Raw genomic sequence first — 24,241 nt, 5'->3', positions numbered from 1 at the left:
GGAACTTGGTTTTGTAGCCCTAGCGGACTACTGTAATACCTAACATAAATTTTACCATTTTTACCAGGTAAACATATATAGTTCAGTGGCATTAATCACATTCATGTTGTTGTGTAACCATCACTACCACCCATTCCAGAACGTTTGTCATCCTGCAAAATTAAAACTCTGTACCCCATTCTGTCTTTCCCCATCCCCCATTTCCCACCATTCTATTTTCTGTCTCTGAATTTGACCTCATATACATGAAATCCTACACTATTTGTTTTCTTTTGTGACTGATTTATTTTACTTCACAAATTATCTTTTTTTCTTTAATGATTTTATTTATTTATCTGACAGAGAGAGTGAGAGAGAGAGCCCAAGCAGGCAGAGCAGCAGGAGAGGGAGAAGTAAGCTCCCCTGGAGCAGGGAGCCCGATGTAGGGCTCGATCCCAGGACCCTGGGATCATGACCTGAGCTGAATGCAGACCCTTAACGACTGAGCCACCCAGGCGCCCCATTCACACAATATCTTAAGGTTCATCCATGTTGTAGCATGTGTCAGAATTTCCTTCCTTTTAATGACAGAATATTCCATTGTGTGTGTGTGTGTGTGTATACGTATATAGTGTGTGTGTATATATGTAGTGTGTGTATATATATAGGGTGTATACATATATATATGGTGTATACACACACACACACCGCATTTTGTTTATTGATTCATCCATTGATGGACATTTGGGTGGCTTCCACATTTTGGCTTTTGTGAATAATGCTGCTATGAACATTGATGTACAAATACCTCTTCAAGATCCTGCTGTCAGTTCTTTTGAGTATATATCTAGAATTGGTATTGCTGGATCATATGGTAATTCTGTTAATGCTTAATATTTTGAGGAAGCACCATACTGGTTTCCATAGCAGCTGTACCATTTTACATTCCCACCAGCAGTGCACAGGGGTTCCAGTTTCTCCACATCCTCGCCACCACTTGTTATGTTCTGTTTGTTTTTGTTTTTGTTTTTTTTTGATAGTAGAGTTGGTATTTCTGGGTATCAAGGCTTTCAGGTATAATGTAGTGCCCTTTTGATTTTGTGGTAGGAAGGTAGTGATCAACTATGGCCTTTTAATTATCACTAGGTTAAGTCAAAGAAAGTTGATTGATTCTCCAAGGCATTTCTGTGCCTCTTGATTCAGGTGTATCTGCTGGGAGGTTCCCCAGGAAGCATTGGAGTTATGGGTGTGCAAGACTGCAGCCATTTTTTGTCCTGTTTGGGCCAAGAACTTTGCTGCCATAGGTAACGTTGGGGCTGCTTGTGTAATACAGGACCAGCTATGCCCAAATACAGGCGTTTCTCACCGCAAAGACTGTGAAATAGCTCTTTTGCAGGACTAAAAAGGCTAGTTTGTTACTCTCCCCACCCCCAAGCCCCAGCAAATTTTCATTTTCCTAAGTGTTTACAGCTGTGTTTGTTTAAAACACTCCTATACCTAACAATTACAGTCCAGCGAAGAAAGTGGAGTTAGGCAAATTAGACCTCAGAAATCTCCAGCAGGGGTGCTGGTAGAGCGCGCAACAAGGCCGAGAGATGCGCTGATGCTTCCTGAAGGGCATTTTTGAAATCACGGAAGAGTGATGTTTGACCACGAATGTTGCGTTACCACTGCCTGAAAGATGAGAATCAAAGAGGTTGGGGAAGGAATATTTACAAACACACCCTTTAGTTTTAGTTTGTGTGTAAAATGGTAAATTTTATGTGGGGTTTGTTTTTCTTGTTAACTTGTGTGGATTTCCCTTCACTCCAATAGCAATTCTTGGTGGCTTACAGTGGCAAAACAAAAATCATTCTTTCACTGTGGTTTGGGACAGATGGAGCCACCCAGTCCCACCGGGAGGTCAAATCCCAGGCCCCTCCCACCCCTTGCCACCCTAATCTCCGTCTGTATGGATGATAATTTGACTTGGAAGCAGCTCAGTTTAACAATCCCAAATTCACAGCGTTCAGATTAATAGGAGCTTCGCGGTACCCAGTAAAATCAATTTTACATAACAACTCCTATTTTTCTTTGCACATTCGTACTGCCACCGGTTTGAGAATTCACAGTAAATATAATTACAGCTATTGAAGCCCACGGATATAAGGACGTTTCCTCTATGGTCAGCCAGTCTTCAGCGTCACTGTAATAATGGCGCTTTGGCTACGAACCCCGAAAACTCTGCCAGTGCTTCACAGTTGTCAAGTGAGATAACCACTGCTGTCACGGGAGGCGGGCAGGTCATCCCCCAGAAGGGATCGGCCGCTCTTGCCTCGTGCTTCTTGCTGATGGAGTTCTCTATGGAAGAGTAAAGCTGGACTCGGAGTCCACAGCTAACATCACATGACTTTCCTTAGGAATGATGCAGGAGCTGGAGTGGGTCTCATTGCTGTCTTGAGATGTGGCACCACCAGCTCTGTTCTCTTACTTTGGGAGTTCCGGGCTGACTCGGGGGGAAGCCCCTTCTTCCTCCTGTGCTTTGAGTGTTTTCTGAAAGCCTTCCCGTCAGTAGTCCTGATCTCGGTCAGTGGGACCACATCTTGGTCTTCGTCATGACACATAAGACAGTGCTGCTCCTAAAGGCAAAGGAGCAGAAGGCTGGGTTTACTTCACTGTTAATTAGTGGATTGATGAGTCATTTCATGTGTGTTTAACAAGTAGGTATCAGAAGTCGGCTGTGCTGGGAGAGCTGTGCTAAACTCAATAGAGGTCTGTAAAACAAAGGTAAAATGTAGTTCCTATTCAAAGTAGCCTGGAGTGTAGGAGAGAAGCGTTGAGCGCCTAGAGAACGCATCTAGCTGGCAGGGGAAGGTAATTGTCAGTGGTTAAGCTACTCAGAGTTAAGCTGCTGGCTTGCTTTGTGGCCTTGGAGGAAACTGGCAGGCCTGGGAGAAAGGGCAGTGTTCTTGGTCCTAGAAGAAGACGAAAAAGCCAGATCTGTCTGCTGCGGTGTGGACAGGCTCAAGGAAAGTCTTTACTAGGTGCCTGGGGAGTTGATTACCTCGCTAGGGGATAAAGTAATAGTTTCTGTGAGATGGAGAAGATGGGTGTGGGGTTGGAACGAACGTGTGCAGCATAGAGGAGTGGAAAATCAGACGAAATGGAAGTTTGGTAGGAGCTTGTAATGTAGCTTTTGGCAGATGCGAGTAAGGTCCGCTGGGATATTTTGTACTGTTGGCTTAACTGTATATGAGGGAATATCCAGAGCTGTAGAATAAAGAACAAAAATGTATGGGGTCTGAGATTTAATGCAGGGCTTCTGGTTACAGTACACTTTAAAACCAAATGAGGTTTTCACCTGGGGTAGGGGAGTGGGGGGGGCTGGGGACAGACTCCCTGCCAGGTGTCCTGTTTGGTTATCTCAGCAGGGCCCCACTCACGCCTCAGAATGGCTTTTCTGGGGCATTAGCGGATCTGTATCCGGGATCACTGGCATTTCCCGTGATATTTAGTAGAAAGAGAGTAATAAAGAAAGCCTCCTGACAAACCTTTGGTTGCTGAATTAACCAGCACGATCAAAATATTGGGCTGTGAACATAGCACCTTTAAACAAACAAGTCACTGACTTGTTGCCCATTGTAGCTCTCAAAGCCTCTCTGTCTAAGTGACTTTAACTCAAGGAAATAAAAAGGAAAGCCAAGCTCTTCCTAACCGGCAGCATGTGAACAGGAACCCTAGCAAACACAGCAGCCTCTGTGAGAGGCCTGTCTGCATAAACCTCAAAGAGCCCTCAAGAGAATTAAAAAATTGTATACACACACACACACACACAAATGAAGGGACTGTGTCGTGACTTTATTTCCTGAAGAATGTGAATATACCACAAAAAACATATGAGAAGGTAAGATTGATCAATGGAGTTTACGTTCTGCAAACTCCTGAAGACTTTCATTTTTTTAATTTTTTAAAGATTTTATTTATGTATTTGACAGAGAGAGAGAGACACAGCGAGAAAGGGAACACAAGCAGGGGAGCAGGAGAGGAAGAAGCAGGCTTCCTGCTGAGCAGGGAGCCCGACGCGGGGCTCGATCCCAGGACCCTGGTCTCATGACCTGAGCTGAAGGCAGACGCTTAACTACTGGGTGACCCCGGCGCCCCTCCTGAAGACTTTTAAACAGATACTGAAGCAGGAGGAAGCAAACTTAGTTGCAAGAAACCTAATACTGGCGGTGCAGGGGTGGGACCAAAAATAGAGCCTGAGTGGGTCTAGGGAAGCCCTTCTGTTGAATCGTATCCCTGGTTTAAAGTGATCACTTTCCTAGAAGCAACAAGAAAAACTGGTCCAGTTTGTTTTTAGAGTTGGACGAAAATACGCATGGAAGCAGCTTCTGCCTTTGCAGCATTTCCATCTGGAATATCATTTCAGAATGTGGCCAGATCTCAAGTGATTTATGTTCAGTAAACAAGATTATCTTCAGCTTCCTATCGTGAAAGAGCAAATGGTTTGGGGTTTAGTTGCTGCTTTTCAGCCTCGTTTAATTGCTTGTTCAAGGTAACACTGCATTAATCTCCGTTATGTATCTTTAGTGTCAGGTTTAAGACAGTAGTTTCTGAAGCAAGAAACCAGAACAGTGGTTGAAGCTAGAATGGCTTAAACTATTAAGACCCTTGTTGTGGAGCTACCAAAACTAGAGCGGGTGCTTAAGGGTGGCAGTGGTGCGGTGAAGGTGGTGTGACATTCAGCTTTTTTCATTTTTTGTATTACAGGACAGATGCTTTTAATTTTATGGACAAGTGAAATAAAGGAAATCTCATGTCAACCATTTTGAATGCTTGGGATTTTTCATGTTTTAAGAATTTACTTTTTCCCCTGCCATGGGAACCCATTTTTTATTGAAATTGTGCATGTCTAGTGGAAAATAGCATTTCTTTTTGATGTCTGAGGATACATTCTTGTGAAACTATGTTTTTTTTCAAATGTGTATAAAGATTTTAATGTATTTTTTCAGATGTGTATAAAGATTTTAAGTATTACATTTAATTATAATTAAAAAAAAAGATTTATTTATTTATTTGGGGGGGGGAAGGGACAGAGGGAGAGAGAGGGAGAGTCCCAAGCTGACTCCATGCTGAACACAGAGCCTGGCGGGGGGGGGCTCGATCTCACGACCCCGAGATCACGACCTGAGCTGAAACCAAGAATCAGGCGTTCAACAGACTGTGCCACCCAGGTGCCCCTTAATGTATTACAATTAAATGAAATAGTTTTTATAGGCCCCCTGTTATTCTTCTGATTATTAGGTTTAAATACTTGTGTGAGAGTGATGTAAGCACTTTAGTGAAGAAATGATCATTTTGTTCTGCAAGACAGAAAAATATATTCAGTGCATAAAGTTTAGGAAAATGGTGTATTATGTATTTCATGTTCACTGCAGTTAAAAATAGTGACATGTACTTAGTAAGTATTCTGCTATAGTAATCTCCCCCAGCGCCTCTTCCTAAATCTTGAATTGAAGGTCTCTTCCTAAACTGGTATCTTAATATTTTGAGTTTCATATCTTGCACACAGTGCAAACCAAGCGAAAGATAAAATGTGTAGAGGTCGCTCTGCCTTTCAGATTTTATCAGCTATTTTGAATCTAATTCTTAAACTGTTCCTGATGCCTTGGCAGCAAGCCATGGGCTTGTCATTTTATCTCATTAGAGTTAAGTCTAGTCCTGTCAAGAGCAGGCTTACTAGTTTTTTTTTTAAATGCCTGCTTAAAATTTCTCATTTCCAAAATCAGCTGAAGAATTTAAGATGGTGATAGGTGTGGGCTGAGGTCAAGTAAAAGTTCTGAGCAGATCAGAAGTTCACTGCAGGAGGAAAATGCAGAGAGGAATGATTTCAGGCTGTCACCAGGGAGTGACAGGTGGCTGAGGCACATTTGTGTCCAGAAGAACGGAACAGGGCTTAAATTGTGTAGCTGTTTGAAAATGTATATGGTGTTAACTTGACTCGTATAAACAGTTTTTTTGGGGATGCGTTTTTGCATTTAAATGTGCCCCCTATTCTTTCGGGGAACCAGAGGCTAAGCCTCAGAGGATTGGAAGGTTGACAATAAGCATGAAGATGAGATGGAATCTGAAGGGGACAAAGAGAGAGGGGTGTGCAGTGAGCTAAAAATGATAAGATGAAGGAGGGGAAATTAGTTGAGAGGGAGCGTGCTGAGGGGTGACAGCTGCAGAATTTACAGTATGACAAAGAGAGGAAGAGAGGCTACAGAAAAGGTGAGGGGAGGAGGCTGGCAGAAAGCGCTTTGTTTCCTGAGACAACATTTGTTGTTGCCTCGAATAAGGTATACCGGTGCCTATGGGAACTGGAGAGGGCCAGCCTTGCCAGCAGTTGTCAGCTTTGCTGAGGCTGCCCAGGAGAGTCTGAGGTGTGGTGGGTGTGGCACCCATTCTTCCCATTGTGGGAAGACAACAGAAATGAAAAAAGGTGTGTGGGGGGTGCTGTATTAGTCTCCAGGGCTATGTCTGGAGCCGCATGAGTTTCTGTGACCTTGAAGGCAGTGGAAGGCATTAGCAGTTGGGACTATGCAATGGATTGGGTAGTCTAGTTGGGTCAAATCAGAGTAGCCTGATAGGCCCATCTCTTTCCCTGGAAACATTTCTCATCTGGAGGACTTTGGGAATGGGATTTCTATGTAATGTATGAGGGTAGGACTGACCGTGAAGAACTTTGGGTATATGTCATTAGACTCTTCTCTTGCTTCCTCCAGTCCTCTTCTTGGGGTATACCATGGGTTCACATTGTTCCCTGACAGGCCCAATTTGTTGAACATCTATTTCATATTCTGGATCTTTCTTAATTTTCTCCTCACCTGCCAGAACTTACCTGTTCACTCTGGTATCTCTGGTCTCTCCAGATAAGTGGAACTAATTTGGTAAAAACGTTCATTCTCTTGTGTAGGGATAATGTTTGCATTCAAAAGGAGGATTCACAGTGTGTTGACTCGAAGAAATGGTGGCATTTTGGGCATACCTTTGGGTAAATATTAGGATGGTGATATTACAGCAAAGTCATTATATGCATATTTAACTCATGGGAATTAAATTAAACTCAGTGCACTTGGCTGAAAGAAAAACAAGGTCAAGAAACGACAATTGCTGCTATAAACATCGGGGTGCACGTATCCCTTCGGATTCCTATGTAGCAGCAATGTCCACAATAGCCAAACTGTGGAAAGAGCCAAGATGTCCATTGACAGATGAATGGATAAAGAGAGGTGGTATATATATACAATGGAATATTATGCAGCCATCAAAAGGAATGAAATCTTGCCATTTGCAACGATGTGGATGGAAGTGGAGGGTGTCATGCTGAGGGAAATAAGTCAATCAGAGAAAGACATGTATCATATGACCTCACTGATATGAGGAATTCTTAATCTCAGGAAACAAACTGAAGGTTGCTGGAGTGGTGGGGGGTGGGAGGGATGGGGTGGCTGGGTGATGGACACTGGGGAGGGTATGTGCTATGGTGAGCGCTGTGAATTGTGTAAGACTGTTGAATCACAGACCTGTACCTCTGAAACAAATAATACAATATATGTTAAAAAAAAAAAAAAAGAAGAGAAGGTAGCGGGAGGGGAAGAATGAAGGGGGGGATCGGAGGGGTAGACGAACCATGAGAGACGATGGACTCTGAAAAACAAACTGAGGGTTCTAGAGGGGAGGGGGGTGGGAGGATGGGTTAGCCTGGTGGTGGGTATTGAGGAGGGCACGTTCTGCATGGAGCACTGGGTGTTATGCACAAACAATGAATCATGGAACACTTCATCTACAACTAATGATGTATGGTGAAAAAAAAAAAACGACAATTGAAATAGGACAGAGTGAACGTGAGAGGAGAGACAGGAGCCTGCTGTTTTAGGGAGATTTCATTTCCTCTCAGAGAGAGAGCAAATGGGTTTAACCACATGGACTGTAAAATGCAGGCCAAGTACTTCATCCGGTGTTTACCTGAAGAGGTAATAGTCTTTCCTAGAGGGTAGGAAAAACTGGTTGTCTTGGACTTAGGATTGCACAGCATAGTATTGTATTTTATGAGGAATTACAGGGAATTTTCAAGGATACTTTTGATTGTAATTGCTGGCTTGAGTTTGACTTTGGACTCTAACCTGGTTCTCTGTGCAATTAGGTATGACTTTACAATATTGGTTGGCTGAAGGTAGGTCTTTCAGGGTCCCCGTGAGCTCCTTTAGATTTGGGACTGTGTAATATTCATCATTGCCAGAGGAGTTCAGAAAACATTTTTGTTGAATGAAATAATGAATGCGCAATACCTCTGCCTGATGCTCTCTCCCCTCCCTCATCCCCACCTCGCCATGGTCCCTAAAACAGATACGAATGGGGACATTCTGGCTGCTTTGGTTTAGAAGAGATGAGTTTTACCGAGTGGTTTAGATTTTCTCTTGGAATTGGTTTACCAATTACTGACCTATTGAGATAATCCTTTCTTCCTACGTCTAGCTGCTGCCCTAGCCAAAGAAGATAGCAAAGGGGAATTGGTTGAAAGTAGGATGATGGTGTGTATTTGAGATCTTAGTAGCTTTGAAGATGCTCTTAGTATCTTTCTATTTAATACTGAACTCACATCTTCCATTCCAAGATAGGTCACCCTAGTCATTATAGACAGCTTTGGCATCCCAGGAATGGATGTCTCCTCACTTAGGAGGTTCCATTTTCTTATTTGCCCCTCAGAGGTGATTTTGAACACTGGAATTATGGATGACTTACAAGTTAAAGTGTAATAAAAGGTATGTTGTCCATCTCCCCCAAACCACCATCCCCCCATCCACTTGCGCCCCGTTTCTGTCTTTTCAGCTGTGGTCCACCTGCAGACTGCAGTGGTGATCCTTGTACTTTATGCATAACTTGCCTGGTAGCTTACCAATATGTGTCATGAAGAAAAGTTTTGCTAGTGCTAGTTTAGTAGATGGCTTTGTTGGTACTAATCCCGAGTATGTGGCATCTTGCTCTGTGTCTCATGGTATCACCATGGTACTTAACTGAAAAGACCCTGGTTTCTACAAGGTTGTCTGCTTGACAGGGCAAGTTTAAGTAGAGGTAATTACCACTGGAGTTTGTCTGTTTTTTATATTCCATTTACAGAAGTTCACTTGCTGCCCTCAGTGAGTTTAGAAGCTCCTGTGTATGACTTCTGGATCTTCATACCAGAGACAAATGTGATCTGACTGCAACCACTCATGCCTTTGCTATTTTTAGCATTTTTGTCAGCCTTCTGGGGCAGTTTTGTAGTTTTATTTTTATAATGTGCCAGTTAGCCTTTGATTGTTGTATTTAGTAGAATTATAGAAATGGAGGGACTCTTAGAGGTATTCAAATCCAGTGTTCTTTAAACTTTTCTTTGCCTCAAAGGGACTGTAAAACCACTAATAAATGTAATTTATGCTAATATGTATATCAGAGAAAAACTTGAACTTCAGGTTCAGAGTGGGACTGAAATGGGAGGCCAAAAGCCTCTTTGATTTCTCTCCTCCCTTCCTCCCCAACCCTTGAGGTATTATGGATATAACACCTGGGGCTCTGTGGAGCTCAATTTGAAAACCACCGCTCTGGAGGTAATGGGTCTTTTGCTAAGTCTTAAATATTCCTAGCACCAGTTTGCTGTTTATTGCTTCCTGAGGGTACAGTTTTACAACAGAACGCCTCAGAGTTCTTCCTCTGCAGGAGTAGTGTGAATTACGTAGAGACACTCACCAGTCATCGAGAAGCTTATTGTATGTCGTTCAGCACAACCGATGTGTACTGTTAGGTAGCACAGATAAGAAGCTGACTTGAGTGATGGAGAGGTACTGGTTTTTCTGTTTGATGACAAATATGACATATGGATGAGACTGTGACTGTGCTTAAAAGAAGTTGGGATGTCTTATGTGGGATAGGCTCTATAACTGTGTAGATAGATCAGTGATTCTCAAAGTGTGGTCGCCTGGACCAGCAGTGGCAGCCCCTATAACTTGTTAGAATGAAATTCTGGGCCTCTGCCCCAAGCCTGCTGAATCAGAACTTTGAAGATGGAGCCCAGCAGTTGGTATTTCACAAGCTTTCTGGGTGATTCTGCTCCAAGAGTGAAGCTTGAGAACCACTAGGGTTGGAGCAGTGATGGTGCCAGGGATGGCATGGGGGTGTCTTTAAAAAATATTTTATTTATTTATTTGGGAGAGAGAGAGCACGAGAGAGAGCAGAGAGCACAAGCAGGGAGGGGCGGGGAGAGAGACAGAGGGAGAGGGAGAAGCAGACTTCCCACTGAGCAGGGAGCCCGATGCGGGGCTCGATCCCAGGACCCCGGGATCATGACCTGAGCCAAAGGCAGACGCTTAGCTGACTGAGCCACCCAGGCGCCCCGCCGTGGGGGTATTTTAACACTGCTTCCCCCATCCCCCCACCTTCTATAGCACTCTTCTTGCTTTGCTGGGAACATTTGATGTTTTCTCCATCTTATACGAAGTCCTCAGAAACTTTGTCTTCAAAACAAATACCCTAGCTCTGGTTTCCAATTAGATTACCACCTCTTGGTAACTTTTACATGGAAGTTCTGAAGCAGCCACTAGATGTGTATGAACACTATGTTTTAGGTGTTAGGAAACCTGGTTGTTTATGAAATGGAGTGATCTTCTGCTGGACCAACCAGGGCCTCATTCATTTGGATACTACTGAGGTCACTCAGGCATTTTAGCTTCATGTCTCTGGTGAGGGTCTTTTGGAGGATTCCCAATGCAGCTCTTATGTAATCACAATTATCTTATCTGCCTTCGTATTGCAAACCTGTTCCTTTTCTCTTGTGTCTTTCTGATGAACTAGGCAGTCATTCAAAAGCCCGCAGCTGGGGATTCCTAATGTAAGATCCAAGAACCACCCCTGATATCAGAAAAATAAGATTTACTTGTATGTATGGATATGATTTTTGGTGAGTAGAGGGTCTATAGCTTCCCTCAGATTCTGGAAAGGATCTATGTACCCCCCTACTCCCCTCCGAAAAGCTGATTAACTATTGCTTTAGCTGCTTTGGGATAATAGTTGTAAGAAGTCTTCACAAGATTTGTAGCCATTTGAGTGGAAGAGCTCTCAGGGGGATTGGCAATCCTAGTGTAGTCTGCCTTGTGGTCTCCTCAAATGTTACTGTATACATTAAATGGAGTAAGACTGGTTCTTTACTTGTACAATCATGATTTTCTCTCTCTGGGCAAGAGGCAGGGTGCATACTAATTCAGTAGTTTCAGGTGGAGTTTCTTTCTTTTTTTAAGATTTTATTTATTTATTTGACAGAGAGAGCATAAGCATTGGGAGTGTCAGGCAGAGGGGGAGGGAGAAGCAGGATCCCTGCTGAGCAAGGAGCCAAATGTGGGGCTCAGTCCCAGGCCTCTGGGATCATGACCTGAGCTGAAAGCAGACGCTTAACTGACTGAGCCACCCAGGCGCTCCAGGTGTAGTTTCTTTAAAAAGTTTGATCCTGGGAAGTATAGAGAACAGGAAGATATTATCCCTGTTTACAGTCGATGACCCTGAGGCTTAGAGAAAAGCGTGAAATTATCACTAGGTTTACTGGTCAGCTCAAGGCATTGGACTCGCCCACTGGCTCATGCTCTGGTTACATCTGAATTCGCTTGGATGATGCCTAGACTGGTCTCAAAAGCTCATTGTGGATAAAAGACTGGTTGTTTCAGTGCACCTAAAATAGTTATTCTTTCTCTAAAGTAAATGGATCATGTTAAAATTGTGGATTTCTTTTTTGCTGTTCCGTATTTTTAAACAAAAATTTTATAGATCTCCTCTTCCCGCTTCACAGTCAAATATAAGCTGGCCCCCAGCCCCTCTTCTTTTCTCCTTCATAAAGATCATAGAAAATCCCACCTGATCCTATCTTTTTAGCGTGTTGGGTCAGGAGAGGGCAGGTCATCGGCGGCTGGTAGCATCACCTCCTTTTCATTAGCTTGTTCTCTGGGTTTCAAAGACTAGTGACCTTGTAACTTATATCACATAGCCTGAAAATTGCACATAAAAGTTTGCTGTGGAAGAGTAGCAAATGTAAGATAAATTGAGAAGGTTAGAGGAAAACTGTGCTAAGAGCTTCTCATAAATGAATTCTCATCCTAAAAGCACAGCGATTTCTCCAGGTGACAAATTAACTTGAGATTGTGCTTTGCATATTTAAGTCATGTGTGGTAGGGTCATTCCATTCGTCTTTAAGCTAGAGGTCAGTGCCTCACTTTTTCCACTGGTGCTTTTCGTCTAATAGTGTAGAAGAGAAAGCTGTATATGTGGATATTTAATTTACTTCATTTTGTAAGTGCATTGTGTCTGCGATTCAGTCAGTAATGAGATTCTTTTTTTTTTTTTTAATATTTTATTTATTTATTTATTTGACAGAGAGAGAGAGAGAGTGAGAGCACAAGCCAGGAGACAGAGGGAGAAGCAGGTTCCTCGCTGAGCGGGGAGCCTGGCATGGGACTCGATCCCAGGACCCTGGGATCATGACCTGAGCCGAAGGCAGCCGCTTAACCAACTGAGCCACTCAGGTGCCCCCAGTAATGAGATTCTATGTGTTGAGGCAGGCTGGCGTATAAAAGGTGTCTGTACTGAGGGCATAGGGCTGGTGCATTTTCGAAAAGGAATATGTGTGCTTTGAACACTTCTTATAAAGATTCTTGTTCTGACTTGAATTATGCTTTCACTTCAGTAGGGTCACCGCGAAGGACATCAAGATGTCAGGAATTTCATTTTCCTGTTACTGGGTGGGTAGAAAAGGCATTAGTGAGTGGGGTGCTGGTTCTTTCCGACAAAGTCAGAGGTTTGATTATGACAATTTAAGTAGGTGACTCCCTATTTCTGTCGGAAATGTGCTTGTTAATGTCATTTAGACTTTCACTTCGAGCCAGTGACTCCATAGTTCTATCACAAATATGCAAATTAATGTCATTTAGACCTTTTTGTTATTTAATATCTGTATTGATTTTAGGGTTTATACATCTGTGATTTGTGAACAGTAGTGAGAATACAGAGGAGAGAGGGTTTCTGCCTAGCATTCTTACGGTCTATCTAGGGAGACCTGATTATTATGGAAAGTTCTTCATTCTTCAAGTCACTGATGTCAGCAGTAGGAGTTTAGACTCGGTAATTAATAATAGTATCTTTGCCCTCTGCATCTTTCTATTGAGGTTTTCATTTTCCTTCTTTGGTCTGTGGCCACATTGCATTTTTTGCTCCAGAATCTTATTTTGTTGGGTAGAGACAGTGGGCATGATGTTAGCTAATTGCCTCAGATACTGTCTGGTATAGACTTCACTTTTCAAAGTCAGAGCTCAATACTCCAAGATCATCTCTTTCACTTGAATGAGATTTTTTGGTGTCTTGACCTCAGAGGACTTAATGGGTGCAGATGCAGAGGAGATTAAGGGAGATGAGCGGCAGGTGCTAGGTTCAGGACCTCCAGGGCCATATTCCAAATAGATGGCTTAACATTTCTTGGAGGAAGCAAAAATAGATTGAAATACTTGAGGATAGGAGGGAGCCTGAAGCAAAGCAGGCCTCTAGATTTCCCTGAATTTCCTTTTGCCATGGATTCTTATAAGAAAAACAAGCCAACCAACCCGGCATCTGAATCTGCTTCCTATAGTGGAAACTATTATTACAGAATCTGTTTGCGTTGACAGAAAGAAGGTAAATCAGTTTCAACAGCATGCTAGTCACCTGATCCAGAAACCATATATAACTTGATGGGTATTTTGAGGTTGTGTGTTCACCTGTCTGGACAGTTAAGGACTCTGGACATATGAAGGCTTAGGAGATCCTTGTGTGATTTTAAAGGCTTACTATTTATTGTAAACCATATTACATTACGTTAGAGTCCAGTGACTTAGCTTCTGACTTCAAAATAGCTTTGCCTTAGTAACAAATACCATATGATTTCACTTCTGTGGAATTTAAGAAACAAATGAGCAAAGGAAAGGAAGAGAGAAAGCAAGAAGCAGACACTTAACTACAGAGAACAAACTGATGGTTACCAGAGGGGAGGTGGGGGGATGGGTTAAACAGGCGACGGGGATGAAGGAGTGCACTCGTTGTGATGAACACCTGGTGTTGTATGGAAGTGTTCAATCACTATAGTATACACCTGAAACTAATATCACACTGTATTACAACACTGGAAATAAAATTTAGAAAAATAGCTTTGCCTTAATAATTGAAACAAGACTTTTCCTTGCCAGTTGGCTTTTAACATGTGTTTGAGGCCATGAACTTTTTGGTATTGTTTTAATAGAGATAAAATTTACATAATACAAATACTGTGAATATTTTCTGTCAAGAGAATTTAAGAAAGGTTAATTGACTCAACACTTGGTTCATTTATTTGAATTCAGTGGCTGATAGGCCAGGCTGATATAAAGCCAGGTCCTTGCCTTCAAGGAGATCACAGCCTCCTAGGGGGATAAAAACATAAACAAATATTAAGAGAAGCATGTACAAGGTGCCCTGTGGCTGCAAAGGATGTTTATTGCACTTTCCTTTTTGAGCCTGCCTCTGAAAATGGTGGCATCTTTTCCTCTTGCTCTGTTTTTTGTAGCAACTTGTCTCACTTTGTTGTCTTAATGTTTTCTGTTAGGGATTTCATATTAAGGTTAGAATTTTGTCAGCTTTTTCATACTTCTGAACATTTCTTGCTTCGAAGACTCAAAGAAAGAAATGTGAGTGGTGATGCCCCTTGTTGGTCTGTTTCTAAGAATTACAAAGCGGGCACTTGATATAACTTGATATAAAAGTTGATATAAAAAAGATATTGTTGGATGCTGGAGTGTAAACTGAGACTCTGCCAAGCTTATTTTTCCTGTAGGAAAACTCCAGATCTGTTTGCTTACTTAAGCCAGTCCTATATTATATATATTTCTGTCTTTATTGTTTGTTTCAGCCACATCTCCTCCCCAAATGCCAAGCCAGAAAGAGTCTACTTCCTGATTTCTTTTCTTTGAAGTTTCCTGAAACTTTATATCTCTTATTCTTTTTTTTTTTACTGAAATCTCTTGCATGTTTGCAAATGGTAATAGCAGCACCTTTTCCTTTTATACTGGCAAATGAGGGATTAAGTGGGCAATACTTATAAAGATCTCTAGAATTCTTAGAGAAAGGACTAAATAAAATGAAATAGTATTATGCGGGGCGCCTGGGTGGCTCAGTCCTTAAGCGTCTGCCTTCGGCTCAGGTCATGGTCCCAGGGTCTTGGGATCGAGCCCCGCGTCGGGCTCCCTGCTCCGCAGGAAGCCTGCTTCTCCCTCTCCCACTCCACCCACTTGTGTTCCCTCTCTCTCACTGTCTCTTTCTCTCTCTGTCAAAATGAATAAATAAAATCTTAAAAAAAAATGAAATAATATTATGCAAGGTGAATTAATTATTTTCTTGTATTAAGCTGAGTTTTATTAAGGTGAATTTTTCTCAGTGCTAATCTCTCTCTCTCTTTTTAAATTTAATACTCTGGCTTCTCTTTCTAATAGTTAATTCTTTTAGACTCCCTCACTTCCCTATTCTAAGGCATTTCTGAACTGGCACAATTGTCATTTTTTTCCCCTTAATTTTAGAGAGTATGGTATCTTTTAAATGTTACTTTAAAAAACTCTTTCATGCCTCTTGCTTGGCCCATGAAATGTAAAAATTAACTTCAATTGACTTCACTTTCATAATCTTATTTTATTAAAATCTTGCAACATGTTGGTCAAGGGCTAGCTAAATTTTAAACCTTAACCAACGTTTATTTTACCTTTCTGTCTGTGAATTGCTTAAAGGGCAGACTTATCTGGTTACACGTTCCAGTTTTATAGAAAGGTCCTTTTCCTCCTTTCACTATCTGGACAGCCAAGAAAGGCAAGGGGACACTCAACAGACTGGCTGAAGAGAGAGGAGATTTGTCCAGTGCCCTGGAATTTGCTTCCTCCCTGGTGTGAAAGCTTGTATTTGTGGCCTACAAAGTGACGTTGTGTAGAAATGTGAAGGACGGGTGTTTACTCTGGCCTTGGCCAAGGTGAGAATTCGAGGTGGGAGATTGGAGCTCCGTGGTCGGAGGTGATTTGGAACTTGACCAGTGTGCCCGTTTTGTTAGCTATCATTGAAGCGGAGACGGAGTGGGGGAGCTAACATTTCACAACTCATAATATAGCTCTAAAATCTTTTTCCTTTTGCTTGACATATTTTAAGCAGTTGAACACATTTTCCATAAATTTTACTGACTTCCGTTTATTTTTGAATAGAAGCCAATGAGAGAAATATTTAGGTTATGAGCAACAATAGAACGAACTGTTAGAAAAGTCCTTTTGTGGCATTCCTCAAGTGTGTGCTGGTGGAAAAATGTAGTTTGATAGTGAAATGTTGGAAAATGATTTTACTTACTATTTAGAAATAACGTAAATGAGCCTTTTTAAATTCACAGGTTCAAAACATTTAGTTATGCCTCACTAGCTCAGTCTTTGCTCATTATGCTTTACGTTGATGGAATTAAATGGGACACATTGCAATGCTGGATCAGCTCCACAGTTCTAAAATACAGAGTTTGACTGAATTCTGAAAAAAAAAAAAAAAAAATTAAAGACACTGTTTAATATCAGAAATGGAGATTTGTGAAATTTTGTTTTTGGCCTAAAGTTGGTTCAAGAAAGTGTCCCAGTGATAGAAGAGGGAACGAACATGAAGACTACCTACCTGTAAATTGCTTAAAACCAAAAAGGATTCTTAGACATTGAAAGAGCAAATCGTTTTTCAAAGCCACGTCCCTGGTGTCTGTCCCGGCTGTAAGACGGCTAGTCTGTGGGGCGAGGGCCCTTCTAGTACTTGTATCTGCCAGTAGTAAACACGTGCTTGGTGGCGTTCGGCCCTGAAGCATCCCATTCTATCTTCTGGGTATCCAAGGACATATGTCGAGGAAGGTCAGAGCTTCGGGGTGCTTGCTGTGTGAGGTTCATAGGTATTCAGAGAGGAGAGCTGCCCCAAAAAGAATGCCCATAATTTTCTTTTCTTTTTTTAAAATTTAAATTCAATTGATTAACATATTATTAATTTCAGAGGTAGAGTTCAGCGATTCATCAGTTGCATACAACACCCAGTGCTCGTTACATCATGTGCCCTCCTCAGTGTCCCATCACCCAGCCACCCCATCCCCCCACCCCGCTCCTCCTCAGCAACCCTTAGTTCGTTTCCTATGGTTAAGAGTCTCTTATGGTTTGCCTCCCTCTTGGATTTCATCTTGTTTTATTTTTCCCCTCCCTTCCCCTATGCTCCTCTGTTTTGTTTCTTAAATTCCACATATAAGTGAAATCATATGATGATTGTCTTTCTCTGATTGACGTATTTCACTTAGCATAATACTCTCTAGTTCCATCCACATCATTGCAAATGGCAAGATTTCGTTTGTTTGTTTGTTTTTGATGGCTGGGTCATATTCCTGTGTGTGCGTGTGCGTGTGTAACACATCTTTATCCGTTCATCTGTTGATGGACATCTGGGCTCTTTCCAGAGTTTGGCTATTGTGGACATTGCTGCTATAAACATCAGGGTGCATGAACCCCTTCGGATCACTACATTTGTATCTTTGGGGTAAATACCAAGTAGTGCAATTGCTGGGTCATAGGGTAGCTCTATTTTTAACTTCTTGAGGAACCTCCACACTGTTTTCCAGAGTGGCTGCACCAGCTTGCATTCACACCAGCAGTGTAAGGGGGTTCTCCTTTCTCTGCCCATAATTTTAAAGGAATTCTCTGGATGCCATCTTCTGATTCTTTTGTTTATCTTATACAGGGATCCTCTACGGTTTTCCTCTGACTTTCAATGGAGTCAGTAACTTGTGCTTGAGTGTTCATAAGATTATATGAGCATTTTCTATGACCTAAAATTACCTGTCGTTTGTTTTAATGGTTAAGGGTAGGGAATTGAAAGTTAGACTTGGGCTTCAGGCCCAGCTTGGCCACTGTGTGATTTTAGTTACATGATCTCTTTAAGCTTTAGTTTACTGTTTATAAAATGAGTATTCATGGGGCGCCTGGCTGGCTCAGTCAGTGAAGCATGCTACTCTTGATCTCCGGTTGTGAGTTTGGGCGCCACGTTGGGTGTAGAGATTACTTAAAAAAATGGGTATTCATTCATTCTTGTGTTCAATCATTTGTTTGTTCAATGGGTATTTAGTAATTTCTATGCGCCAGGCCTGTTCTCGGTGCTGGGAAGTAAGCAGTGATCAAAGCAGACATACCCCCTGCATTTGTGGAGCTTAATATGCTGCAGGGAGAAATGGAATATAAATTAATAGAAATGAAATCTATTTTAGACAGAAACAGATGCTCCACGGAAAAATGAAAATTTGGGGTAGAATGACACGATTAGAAGGTGGATTCTTTCTGTTTTATGTGGGGCAGATAGAGAAGGCCTCTGTATTGAGGTGGAAGCAGAGACATAAATGGAGAGAGGAATGATATAGGGAGGTATCTGGGGAGAGGGGATCTCAGGGAGCAGGAGGTGTGGCAGGCGCCGCACCAGCCCTGAGGCGAGATGGCCTGTTGGAGGAGCAGTGGGGAGGAGAGCAGGAGTCCAGTGAGCCAGGATCGCAGTGCCCACCTTGTCGGGTTGCTTACAGAATTGAGTGAGAAAACACGTTTAGTATGTACTTTGCACACATTAAAAGAATAATATAGCATAACACACGAGGATCGTTTTAGGAGTGCAAGAAGGATTCAGTAGTATGGCGTTCATTATCTTATTAAATATCAGTAACAAAAATCATATTTTTATGGAAAAGCCATCTGACAAAAATTCAGTATCATTTATTGATCTAAAAACCCCTCAAAATAGAGTAGGAAAATATCCTTAGCAAAATAAGGTATGTCCATCTCAAGCCAAAAACCATCTTAGGCTTAGTAGGAAATTTGAGAACATCCCCATGGAAGTCAGGAACAAAATAGGAATGCCCACTATTTTCACTGTTTATTAATGGTGTTTTGGAATCGCAAGTCAAGATAGTTGGACAAGACAAAGAAAATAAAGTTATAAAGGTATAAAACCCAGAAAGGTAATAAATATTATTTGCAAATGATAGGGATATATGACTAGAATAAAAACTAATTATACAGATAATATATAAATGTGCCTGGATACCAAGATAATATGTCAACATTTATAGCTTTCATATATACCAACAATAACTAATTTGAAGATATAGTGGAAGAAAAGAGCACTAGCATAAAAAAGGATAAACTACCTAAGAATAAACTTAAGAAATATATGCAGTATGTATGAAGGCACTTAATGCTCCTGAGGGATACAGAAAAGATATGAAAAGGCCTGTCCTATTCTTGGGTATAAAGATGCCAGTTCTCCTTAAATTAATGTGTGTGTTTGATGTAGTTGCAGTGAAAATAACAACAGGATTTTTTTTTGGTGGGAGTTACAGAACAAGCTTATTCTATGTTCACATGAAAAAATAAGCACGAATAGCTAGGACAGTTCTGAAAAAGACTTTAAAACATATTGTAAGGTGGGGCGCCTAGGTGGCTCAGTTGGTTAAGCTCAGTGGTCTCAGCTGTTGTGAGTTCAAGCCCCGCTTTGGGCTCCACACTGGGCTTGGAGCCTACTTAAAAACAAAACAAAACAAAACATATTGTAAGGCTATAATAATTGAAACATTGGTATTACCAAATATATTTAGCGTATGGTAAAGGTGGCCTTTCAGATTAATTGGGGACAGATGCTATGTTCAATAAATAGTAGTGGGATAAGCAGGTAGCCATCTGGGGTGAAAAAGCTATTTAGAGCAGTACTACCTCAAATGTTAGGCCACAAGCTAAATAAAACAGAAATTTAAAAAATAAGTTCCAGAAGACAGCATGAGAAATTTTATCATCTTGGAGTACATAGGGCCTATGTATGACAGAAAACTGAGAAGCCATAAAAGAGATTGGTCAACTTGATCATATTACCACCACCCCCCCCCAGAAAAAGCTAACTGAAAAAATCCTGCATAAGGAAAGTCGGAGAACAAGAAAATTGGGAAAAATGTTTGCTTTTCATATCACAAAGGGAGACTATTTCTAATAAAAAGCTCCTACAAATCCATAAGAAAATGTCCAGCCTTTTAGTAGACAAATGGACAAAGGAATCAAATAGTCTTCTGGAAGGGAAATGACAGTGGCTTCTAAATGTATGAGAAGATGCTTAATCCACTCATTAAAGGAGATTTGCATGTGACAACTATGTGGACGTACCATTTACCACTATTAGATGGAATTATAACCTACACCGTAGAGAGTATGAATGCAATGCAGTAGCCTCTTTAGTGGGCCATTTGGCAAAATCTATCATATGAAGAATTTTGTATCCTTTGACTAGGAGCTTCAGTTCTAGAAATTTATCCTAAATACGAATACATTCACTGAGATATACTTTATATTCGTGTGTACTATGAATGTATCTTACATGTATATACATATTACATGCATGAGAAAATGATTTATGTACAAGATAATTACTGTAGGAGTGTTTATAGTGGTTAAAGATTGGAAACAGCCGAAATGATCTCATCCATGGCAACTGAATAAATACATTGTTACATCTGTATGTTAGAAACTGTGCAGTCATAAAAAATACCAGTGAATCTCTTTATGGGTTGTTTTGGAAAAATTGCCAGTATATGTTGGTGAAAAATATAAGGTACAGAACAGTGTATATGTTTATTTGTGTTAAAGTGTTTTGCTTGTTTATGAATAGATACAGCCTCTGGGGAGTGTAATTTGAATTTGAACACACTCCCACCCCTTCTCAAAAAAAAATTGCATTTAGCACAATGTCTTGCACTTAGCACTTACTACGTGTTGGTGGTGGTTATTTTCATTATAATTACAGGGTTCCTTTATCTCATGAGTTGATTTTTAACAGTTGTGTCTGGAAGAGGAAGCCCATCTTGCTATAAATGCTGCTTAATGAGGGTCATACTCATGTTACTCATCAAAAATGCTATATGTGCTTCCCGAAGTATGTTTCTTGGAGGATGTCAGTACAAGCTCCGCAAACCGAAGATGTCAAATAAGATTGGGGAACGTTGGATTAAAACTAAGCAGGCTTCTTTCCTGCAGGTTTTCTTAGAGCCTTAATACACATAACGTGCTTTGTGAATATTCAAGAGGGATATTTAGAATGCAGTGTTTTCCAAATTTATTTGAATGCAGAACTTTAAACAGCAGTGGTTACTATCTTTTGAGTAGTTGTCACTTTGGGAAGCAGCACTTTAATACTTAGATTTCGGTTTTGTTCACCTTCATTATTTTAATAAACTTGTATTTTTGATTCATTTCTAAGATGCCTGTCATCTGTCCCTGCCTGTTTTTCCTCCTCTGTGATATGCTACAACTCACTAATTTGTTTCCTGGTTGAGACCTTCCCAGAGTCATCCAATTTACGCTGGGTTTCTTGGGTAAAGAAGAGACTCTGTATAACTAATGCAAAATCTCAGGGATTGATGGACTGGAAATTGAAGATTGATGTTAGATTTGATTCAACTTTTCCCAAAGGTTTAAATGTTTTGCTGTTCAAGGAAAGGAATAAAATCAACCTCCTGGGTAGAATAGTTGAGGAATTATGAGCTTAATAACATAGATAATATCCCTGTGGGTCAGAAGATATGGGATCGGGCGCCTGGGTGGCTCAGTTGGTTAAGTGACTGCCTTCGGCTCAGGTCATGATCCCGGGGTCCTGGGATCGAGTCCCGCATCGGGCTTCCCCTGCTCTGCCCTCTGCTTGTACTCTCTCTCTCTGTCAAATAAGTAAATAAAATCTTAAAAAAAAAAAAAAGAAGTTATGGGATCTACCTCTGTCTTCACATTTTCCAGCTATCTACTCTTGAACAGGCCCCTTAGCCTCTTGTACTTCATTTTTATCATCTATGAAATTCAAGGATTTAGTTTAAGTGCATTCATTTTAAGGCTGAGTTATTATATGCTTAATGGAATCAGTGAAGATTGTAGGACCATGTAGACTCTTTTGTTCTACTCTACAGTTTTCACATGTGAATATAATCTATCTCAGGTCAGCTCTTTGGGAGAATGAAATTATTCAATAATTAGCTCATAGTCAGTTGCATGTATTTGAATGAACTTGTTGAACTTTTTGAGACTTCTGTTTTTTTTTTTTTAAAGATTTTATTTATTTATTTGACAGAGAAAGACACAGCGAGAGAGGGAACACAAGCAGGGGGAGAGGGGGAGGGAGAAGCAGGCTTCCTGCTGAGCAGGGAGCCCGATGCGGGACTCGATCCTGGGACTCCAGGATCATGACCTGAGCCGAAGGCAGTCGCTTAACCAACTGAGCCACCCAGGCACCCCGAGACTTCTGTTTTGATTGATTGATTTAATTACCCTGCAGGAAAGCACTTGATTATAACAGAGGTCAATTAATATAGTGCTATGGATAAATCCACACCTCCTGTGTAAACCCCTGTATCTGTTTTAACTGATTATAGGGAGAAATTTATGATGTGGATATTAATTATTCCTCCCCGCCCCAGTGTTCATTTGGTGGTTTTGCAATGCTTTTTGTGTATTCCTGTCTATTAGCAGCTTTCTGAACTCAGCACAGCAGAGGTCTAAATTCATTGAATTTATGCCATCTGGAAATGAGGTTTAAATTTTGTTCTTTTGTTGAAATTAAGGATGTGACTTAGCATTACACAGAAGGAGTGTGAGCCTGAATTTGATATTATTATGTGGAGGTAGGACATTTTGTTAGAAGGAGAGCACTTGCCTGAGCAGAGACTTGAGCGTGACTGAGTTGTTAACTGCCAAATTTCCCCCGCCTTTTTAGTAGGAGAAATATTTTGTTTTTAAATGAGATGACAACCAAGAGAATTATCAAGACCCAGTGAATTTTAAAAGAGTCCTTTCAATTTACTTGAGTTCTGTTTAACCTTGCTTTTGATGTCATTTCTGTGCATTGCTGTCAAAGGACCCGGCTTCCTTTGGAGTCCCAAAGTGTTGCTGCTGGGGAATCATGATCGTAAAATAGAAGTGGTTCTCAGTAAAGCCCTTACCGATACACAGCGATGCCTTATTACCTAAGTAAAAGCGTATGTGTGAGTGCCTAAAAATGTTGAGTGTAAGCGGAGGATATATGATAATGGACAACAAGATGGGATAAGTATTTCTCATGAATTAGAGATGCCCTTTCATAATTCAGCAGTCACAGAACGAAGAAAGGCTCAAAATCACCTGAAAAGCATCTGGAAGTGATCTGTAATTCTTTTTTTTTTTTTTTTTTTTTTTAAAGATTTTATTTATTTATATTTGAGAGAGAATGAGAGAGAGCACATGAGAGGGGGGAGGGTCAGAGGGAGAAGCAGACTCCCTGCTGAGCAGGGAGCCCGATGCGGGACTCGATCCAGGGACTCCAGGATCATGACCTGAGCCGAAGGCAGTCGCTTAACCAACTGAGCCACCCAGGCGCCCGTGATCTGTAATTCTTAAGAGGCAGAAGAGCCTGTATCTCTTCAGTACATGATGATAAAACTGTTCATGTGGGATTATGGAAAAAGTAGCATTCTGTTCCTTGTAAAGCCTCTTGTGATTAAATGCCCGAGATTTGATTATGAATTTAACTGTGATGTCCCAGATACTTAATAAATGATTAATTGATTAGATTGAAGAAGGCAGATTTGAAGGTACTGAAGAAATTTTTTTTTTTAAGAAAGAGAGATTGTGCACGCTAGCTGGGGGTAGGGGGTGCAGGGGGAGGGGCAGAGGGAGAGGGAGCGAGAGAAAATCTTAAGCAGGCTTCACACCCAGTGCGGAGCCTGATATGGGGCTGATCTCATGACCCTGAGATCAGGACCCCAGCCCCAATTAAGAGTTGGCTGCTCAACCACTGAGCCACCCAGGTGCCCTGAAATTTTGGTATTTTTAAACAACAAAAATTCAGCTGAATAAATTTGAAGATCAAATTGGCCTATTCAACTGATTTATGAATTGGGCAGCGTCCCATTTAGCAATAGAAAGGTGCTTCACAGAGCTGTAGAAGAAGAAAGGTTTTTAAAGGCAGGAAGGGGGTGGAAAAAGGAAATTATTAGCAAAGAATGCATTGTTTTAGGCAAGGTTGTCTTCCTAAGGGAGATGGAAGGCATCTATTAGGTGGACTATCTCACTAGTGCTGTTCAGCTAATTCCATGTTGACTGGTTAAAGTTTACATTCCTGGGGCGTGGTGGGG

This window comes from Neomonachus schauinslandi, chromosome 2 (genome assembly GCF_002201575.2).
Source record: "Neomonachus schauinslandi chromosome 2, ASM220157v2, whole genome shotgun sequence".
Classification (NCBI taxonomy): Eukaryota; Metazoa; Chordata; class Mammalia; order Carnivora; family Phocidae; genus Neomonachus; species Neomonachus schauinslandi.
This window is presented reverse-complemented; position numbering follows the sequence as displayed.